The following is an 8,304-nucleotide window of genomic DNA, read 5'->3' as shown; positions in this document are numbered from 1 at the left end:
ACAAGAGTTTTTCTTTTTTTTTTTTCCGTAAAAAAAAAATATTTATTCATAAAAATTGCCAAATATATAGTATTTATAGATAATAGCAAAAATATTAGTTCTATAATAAAAAAATAAGATAATATTCTCTATATTAAATTATAAATTGGGAGATAGATTTTTTCAAATTTTTTTTTTCAATTGTTTGATAAAGTGTGATCTCTCATCTTACATTCTTTAAATAGCACAAAAAAAATATGTGAGAAAAGATATTAAATAATAAAATATCACACTTTATGAAATAATTGAAAGCAAAAAATTGAGAGGATCTACTTCCCTATGAGGAGAAGTACAATATTCAATTACAAAGATTCTTAACAAGTAAAAATAAATATAAAACTCAGTCTCTTTTATTTCTAAACCTATACAGATGTACTGTAACACAATGAGATAATTTTTTTTAAGAGATAGATCATAACATTTCTATGGTTTATAAAAATTTTCATGAACAACTTTTTTTTTAATATCATTTTTTCATATATGTAGAACATGTATAATCAAATTTAAAATACCTATAAAAATAGATCATTACACTGTAAAAGAAAAAAAATTAATCACTTTAAAATTATTAAAATTTAAATCTCTAAATAGACACTAAATACAGAAACAAAAATAGGAAAATGAAAAGAACAAAGAAAGAAAGGAAAAAGAATGATTAGGTTAGGAGAAAAAGGAAAGAATGGAAGGAGAAGGAATGGAGAAAAGGAAGAGGAGACATAAGGGCAAGAACAAAACTATGGAGAAAAAGATGAGGGAGAAAAAAAAAGAGCAAATGAGAAGAGGCAAAGAAGAAGCGAGAAGAGGAGGGCTACCACTGCCAAGACTGGGATAGCGACAACAATTCTTTATCACTGATGGCCTTGTCGAACTTGTAGAAAAGAGTTTTTAGAAGAGAAAAGAGAGAGATCAGAAGCGTGAACTTCAAGTGAAATTAATATTAAAAGAGTCTCAGTTATTGATGATGCTCTTTTTCGTCAAATTTTTTAAAAATTAATTATCGAATGCATCTAAACCAATGAATATCAAACGCTTCAAATCACTATGATTATTACTTAAAATTAGATGAGTATTGAAAACAACGTCGACAAATGGATAAAAAAATAGAATTTATGTTCTTGCAAATTAAATTAGAGATTTTATTGTTACGCTAATTATTTTTAATATGATCTTAAAGTAGGTATAATAATGATATACTAACTTAGAAACATATATTATACACATATGACTTCGAGTTTGGAATTAACAAAAATTGTCAATAGCAATTTCTAAAATTACTATTAAGTGAAATCGCAACTCACGATTTCAATTTTTTTCTTATATAAGTTGTGATTTGTTTTTTGTAAATTTAGAAATTTGTTTTACAAAAAATTATTTTCTTTTTTTAGTCTTTTTCCAAAATCATATTACGTACATATTATGGTTTATAATTTATTTTTAAAAATTCAGACATTTGTCATACATAAAATCGTGACTCGTGATTTTTCTTTTTTTTTTAAATAAAAATTACAAAGTTGTCCCTTATGATTTCTATTTTTTCTAATAATCTCATATTGACATATTTAACCAAATTAGTCCATATTATCATAAATCACAATTTTATTCCCAATATAAAAAAAATTAGCCTTAATACTTTTAAGAAAAAGTTACGCATTTAAATAAAGAGTAAACTAGTAAAATGATATTTGAAAATTCATATAGCTTGCAAAACAAATTCCAAAAAACACTAACGACAAATAAACCATCAAAAAATTTAAAAACATGATAAAAAGATCTAAATATTAAATATATATTCTAAAAAATAATTTTAGAGATCAACTTTTGATGTTGTTACGGATCCGGCCCACGGATCCTACACCCAGAACGGTCCCCGAACCCGGCTACCAGGGTCCAACCCGCTTTGCCCTTCCAGAAGGTTCGGAACCAGCCCACTAGAGCTCCTAACCAACTTTCGAATTCAAACGTCTCCCTTATCTTAGCCAAATAAGATAAGATAAGATATTCACCATCACCTATAAATAGAGGACCCAGGTCCCTCCAGGTATTCATTCATTCCTCACACTTTCTACCTCTTAGATCCATTCTGACTTGAGCGTCGGAGTGTCTTTGCAGGTACCACCCCCCATTGCTCCAGGCAAGTGATCCGGCATCTGCCTCAACCCGCAAGTTCTCGATCCATCTCTCAACCCGTACCAGAGACATCTTGTACATTGGCGCCGTCTGTGGGGACTTCGCAACGTTGTGGCAGCATGGCGAATAACCCAGAAGAGCAATCATCAAACTCAGATTTCTTGGGTGTAGCTGAGAGCAAAAAGGAATAATATTTTCTTAACTTGCATCACCTTTGCAGGGATAACACGCCTTCGCCCTACTCCAACGGCGAAATCCCAAAGGAATAATATTTTCTTAACTTGCATCATCTTTGCAGGGATAACACACCTTCTCCCTACTCCAACGGCGAAATCCCAAAGGAATAATATTTTCTTAACTTGCATCACCTTTGCAGGGATAACACACCTTCGTGCAGGGATAACACACATTCGCCCTACTCCAACGGCGAAATCCCAAAGGAATAATATTTTCTTAACTTGCATCATCTTTGCAGGGATAACACACCTTCGCTCTACTCCAACGGCGAAATCCCAAAGGAATAATATTTTCTTAACTTGCATCACCTTTGCAGGGATAACACACCTTCGCCCTACTCCAATGGCGAAATCCCAAAGGAATAATATTTTCTTAACTTGCATCATCTTTGCAGGGATAACACACATTCGCCCTACTCCAACGGCAAAATCCCAAAGGAATAATGTTTCCTTAACTTGCATCACCTTTGCAGTGATAACACACCTTCGCCCTATTCCAACGGCGAAACTCCAATGGCGAAATCCCAAAGGAATAATGTTTCCTTAATTTGCATCACCTTTGCAGTGATAATACACCTTCGCCCTATTCCAACGGCAAAACTCCAATGGCGAAATCCCAAAGGAATAATGTTTCCTTAACTTGCATCACCTTTGCAGTGATAACACACTCTCGCCCTACTCCAACGGCGAAATCCCAAAGGAATAATGTTTCCTTAACTTGCATCACATTTGCAGTGATAACATACCTTCGTCCTACTCCAACGGCGAAATTTCAAAGGAACAATGTTTCTTCGACTTGCAATCACCTTCTTAGTGATAACACTCTTTATGCACCATCGCCCTATTCCAACGGTGAAATTCTAAATCCTCCAAGCCCAAAGTCTCACCTCCCTTTAGTGGAACACCTCCACCTCTTGGACCCTCTCATTCACCACTCCCCTCATCCGTCCCTCCAAGCGCCATGGCCCCATCTTCTCCCTCTATTTTGGCTCCATGCCCACCGTTGTTGCTTCTTCTTTTGAACTTTTTAAGCTCTTCCTCCAAACCCACGAGGTCACCTTCAACACCAGGTTCCAAACCTCTGCCATCCGCCGCCTCACCTATGACAACTCTGTCGCCATGATCCCCCTTCGGACCTTACTGAAAATTCATAAGGAAGCTCATCATGAACGACCTCCTTAAACGCTACCACCCTGGCCAAGCTTAGACCTCTCAGGAGCTAAGAGATCAAGAAAGTTCTCAAGGTTCTTACATAGATGCGGGGGACAGCCAAATCGTGGCGGCATGACGGAGAACTTCGAGGAGCAATCCTCCACCTAGCACCCCAACTTCCGAACTCCAAGATAACACTTCTTCCACCCACGGGAGGATAATAAGCGCGACACATCGCCAACCAACCCCAACCCAGCAACAACCAAGAGAGGACAACCGTCCCCCACTGAAGCTCGGCCACCCGACGGCCCAGGAGAGAAGGCGGTCCAGATAATCCAAGAGCTGTGCCTCAGGGTGTAAGACCTCAAAGGCCGAGTTACACCCAAAGAAAAGCACAACGCCGAAAAAAACGGAAGTCACGCAACCTCTAGATCAAGATCTCGCCATGAAACCAGGCACGGTGGATCGCCAGAACGGCGACATGCCAAGAGATACAATCGTAGCATCTGCCGTGACCACGGATATGACAGGATGCCTGAACGACGACACAGCAAAAGGTATGATCGCAGCGTCCCACGCAACCCGGCTCATCAACATGAAACGGACAACGACCGACGACATCAAGAGGCCAAACGCACAAGAAGTGACCACATGATAATGGGAGCCATTCCCTTCACTGAAAGAATCCTGAAAGCAAAACTCCCTAAAGGCTTCGACAAACCTACGGATATGAAGTACGACGGAACCAAGGACTCCCAGGAGCACCTAACGGCCTTCAAGGCCAGGATGAACCTGGAAGGGGCCGCTGACGCGGTCCGAGGTAAGGCCTTCCCAGTAACCCTAGCCGGGCCAACGATTAAATGGTTCAATGCCCTCCCCAACGGATCCATAACTGGCTTTCACGATATCTCACGGAAGTTCATGGCCCAATTCACCACCAGAATTACCAAAGCTAAACACCCCATCAGCTTATTAGGGGTCACACAGAAATAAGACGAATCCACACGAAAATACTTGGACCGCTTCAACGATGAATGCCTAACGATTGATGGACTCACGGATTCCGTCGCAAGCCTCTGTTTAACCAACGGGCTCATGAACGAAGACTTCCGCAAACACCTCACCACCAAGCCAGTATGGACCATGCACGAGATCCAAAACGTCGCCAGAGACTACATAAACGACGAGGAGGTTAGCCAGGTCGTCGCCGCCAATAAACGGCAACACGGCAACACTCCACACAGCAACCCGACTTCCCTCCATAATCCGATGCCCAGAGAAAGTCAAAGAGACCAACCCAAACAAACCAATACAAACCAACCACCCAGGATCGGGAAATTCTCGAACTACACCCCCCTGACAGCCTCGATTACCAAGATATAGCACCAGATAGCGAATCGGGGTATTATCCCGAAAGCCCGACAACTCAGAGAAAGAACGGGCGGCAACAAGACCCTTTACTGCGACTACCACCGAGGTTACGGGCACAGGACACAAGACTGTTTCGACCTTAAAGACGCCCTCGAACAAGCTATAAGAGACGGCAAACTCCCAGAGTTCGCCAAATCATCAGAGAACCAAAACGCGCGGAAAAAGACAGGTCGCCTAAGAGGGAAGGACACAACCCGAGAACACAAAAACAACCTCCCAGGGAAAGTCCAGAAGACGACCCGACCATAGTAGTAAATGTCATCACGGGCAAGGATGTGTCAGGCAAGTCAAGATCAACACTAAAAAAGGACCTCAAAGTCTTGGCTGTCAGAGATCAAGCCCCAGCTGCCACAGCCAACAAAACGATAACTTTCTTGCCCGAGGATTGCCAGCATAGCACCTCGGCCGAAGACGCACCTTTCGTCATCTCGGCGAGAATCGGAACAGGACTAGTTCAGAGAATACTGGTGGACACCGGTGCAGACTCGAACATCCTCTTTCGAGGTGCCTTCGACAAGCTCGGGCTCCGCAATGAAAATCTCCAAACACACCGCAACGGTGTCACGGGACTCGGAGACAACTTCCTCAAGCCAGACGGTTCCATCATTCTTCCCCTTACCATAGGGACGGGAAGCCAGAGGAAGACAATCCTGTCCGAGTTCGTGGTCCTCAAGAACTCCACCGCTTATAACGTCATCATCGGAAGAAAAACAATCAACGACCTCTCCGCCGTCATCTTTACCAAATACCTTCTAATGAAGTTCACGGCAGAAGATGGCTCCGTCGGAACCATCCACAGAGACCGGGAAACCGCGGTAGAATACGACAACATCAGCACTAGCCCTACGGAAGAGATCCCGAGACGCGGCAGGCATCTTCCTTTCCGATCTCGATGCACACCAAAATTCACGCAGAACCATGGGAGGAAATGACAAAGAAGCAAAGTAGGGCCTTGCAGACAAGGTCAGGAGTATAGCACACCTACGTGAGCTAACCCTAAAATAGAGAATAAGCCTAAGGTACAATGGCAGCACGGTACGACGAGACTTCGGACCAGGAGACCTCGTCTTATGACAAAACAACATCGGTCTACCCACTCCCAATAAAACGGATATTAAAATAACAAAACGGATATCCAAATAACAAAACGGATATCCGAATAACAAAACGGATATCCAAATAAGCAAACGGCTACTCGAGAATCGATCACCCCGAAGCCAATAAAACGGATATCCAAATAAGTAAACGGCTACCCGGGAATCGATCACCCCGAGGCCAACAAAATGGATATCCAAATAATAAAACGGATATCCAAATAAGCAAACGGCTATCCGGGAATCGATCACCCCGAAGCCAATAAAACGGATATCCAAATAATAAAACGGATATCCAAATAAGTAAACGGCTACCCGGGAATCGATCACCCCGAGGCCAACAAAATGGATATCCAAATAATAAAACGGATATCCAAATAAGCAAACGGCTATCCGGGAATCGATCACCCCGAAGCCAATAAAACGGATATCCAAATAATAAAACGGTTATCCAAATAAGTAAACGGCTACCCGGGAATCGATCACCCCGAAGCCAATAAAACGGATATCCAAATAAGTAAACGGCTACCCGGGAATCGATCACCCCGAGGCCAACAAAATGGATATCCAAATAATAAAACGGGTATCCAAATAAGTAAACGGCTACCCGGGAATCGATCACCTCGAAGCCAATAAAATGGATATCCAAATAACAAAACGGATATCCAAACAACAAAAATAGTGACTCGTGAATCGATCACTTGCAAAGCCAACAAAACGGAAATCCAAATAAGCTAAATAAACAAAGTCTTGAAATCGGCCCACCAAGAGGCCTAAAATAAGTTCACAATAACGGCCCAAAAAAGGCCACACAAAACAAGCATGAGCTCACGGTCTTCCAACTCGCGGAAAGCCAGACTGACCAACATCCTACCAATTGATGCAGGATGATGTCACGCCCTTTCTAGGCCCCTCATAGTCTCCTAAAATACAGAGAATCGGACTCTCCAACGATTTAGCATTGAGACCAAAAAAACATACTCTCATGCTCTGGGGGCAACTGTTCCAGACCCAATCTCCGGGCCCTTCTTCGGAACGGTTATCAAACCCGGCATGTGATGAGACGCCCAAACAACGCGCTCCTCGCCTGACCATGAAACGGCTAGGAACTCCCCAAATCCTCGACCTCGATCGGAAAAACCAAACAACGATCTCCTTGCCAAACCACAACGGCGAGAAAAATATTTCTCCAGCGATGAGACCGAGCACCCTCACTCTCTCGCTCCGGGGGCAACTGTTACGGATCCGGCCCACGGATCCTACACCCAGAACGGTCCCCGAACCCGGCTACCAGGGTCCAACCCGCTTCGCCCTTCCAGAAGGCTCGGAACCAGCCCACTAGAGCTCCTAACCAACTTTCGAATTCAAACGTCTCCCTTATCTTAGCCAAATAAGATAAGATAAGATAAGATAATTCAAACGTCTCCCTTATCTTAGCCAAATAAGATAAGATAAGATATTCACCATCACCTATAAATAGAGGACCCAGGTCCCTCCAGGTATTCATTCATTCCTCACACTACAAAAATTTAGATCTAATGAATAAACCGTTTGTTAAATATAAATTTTTTTTGTTACTTACAAAAAATATAATATTTATTAATTTTTTTGTTGTATTTTTAAATAATTCAAAAACTATTTTGTTGATAACATCTTTAAAAAACTTTTTTGTAAGTGACTAAATCTTTTGAGTACCAAATTAGTGGTTAATTATTAAATAAATTATAGGTCAAAATTATCCAATTACAATATTTTCAAACATATATTTACTCTATATATAGATCGTTACAAGTTGTAGTGGGTCGCAGTTTATTTTTAAATTGACTGTCATCATAAATTATGGAACCCAAACGCAACTTACAAGTAAAAAAAAAAAATTACATACAATTATTTTCATTATGTAACAATACTTAACTATGAATTTCACGGAAAAATAACTTTATTTGAGTATTTACTATTCACCAAAACGAACATATACATCCTCTGGTGATTTATATGGTATTTTCATTGGAAAATATGTAGTATTTGTGTATAAGCCGTGGAATAATGTTTCTACGGTTTATATTTTTCTTTTTTTTATACATATAAATAAACCATCACTCTTTAGCGATTTGTATTGTATTTTTTATTTTTCTTTCTTGTAAATTTGAGTCCTATAATTTATGACCACGGTCAATTATTACATAAAATATGAATCAATTTATTATTTATGTATAAATTTTAAA

Source organism: Arachis ipaensis, chromosome B05, assembly GCF_000816755.2.
Source record: "Arachis ipaensis cultivar K30076 chromosome B05, Araip1.1, whole genome shotgun sequence".
In the NCBI taxonomy this organism is placed as follows: Eukaryota; Viridiplantae; Streptophyta; class Magnoliopsida; order Fabales; family Fabaceae; genus Arachis; species Arachis ipaensis.
The sequence above is the reverse complement of the archived record's forward strand: the minus strand, read 5'-3'. Positions refer to the sequence as shown.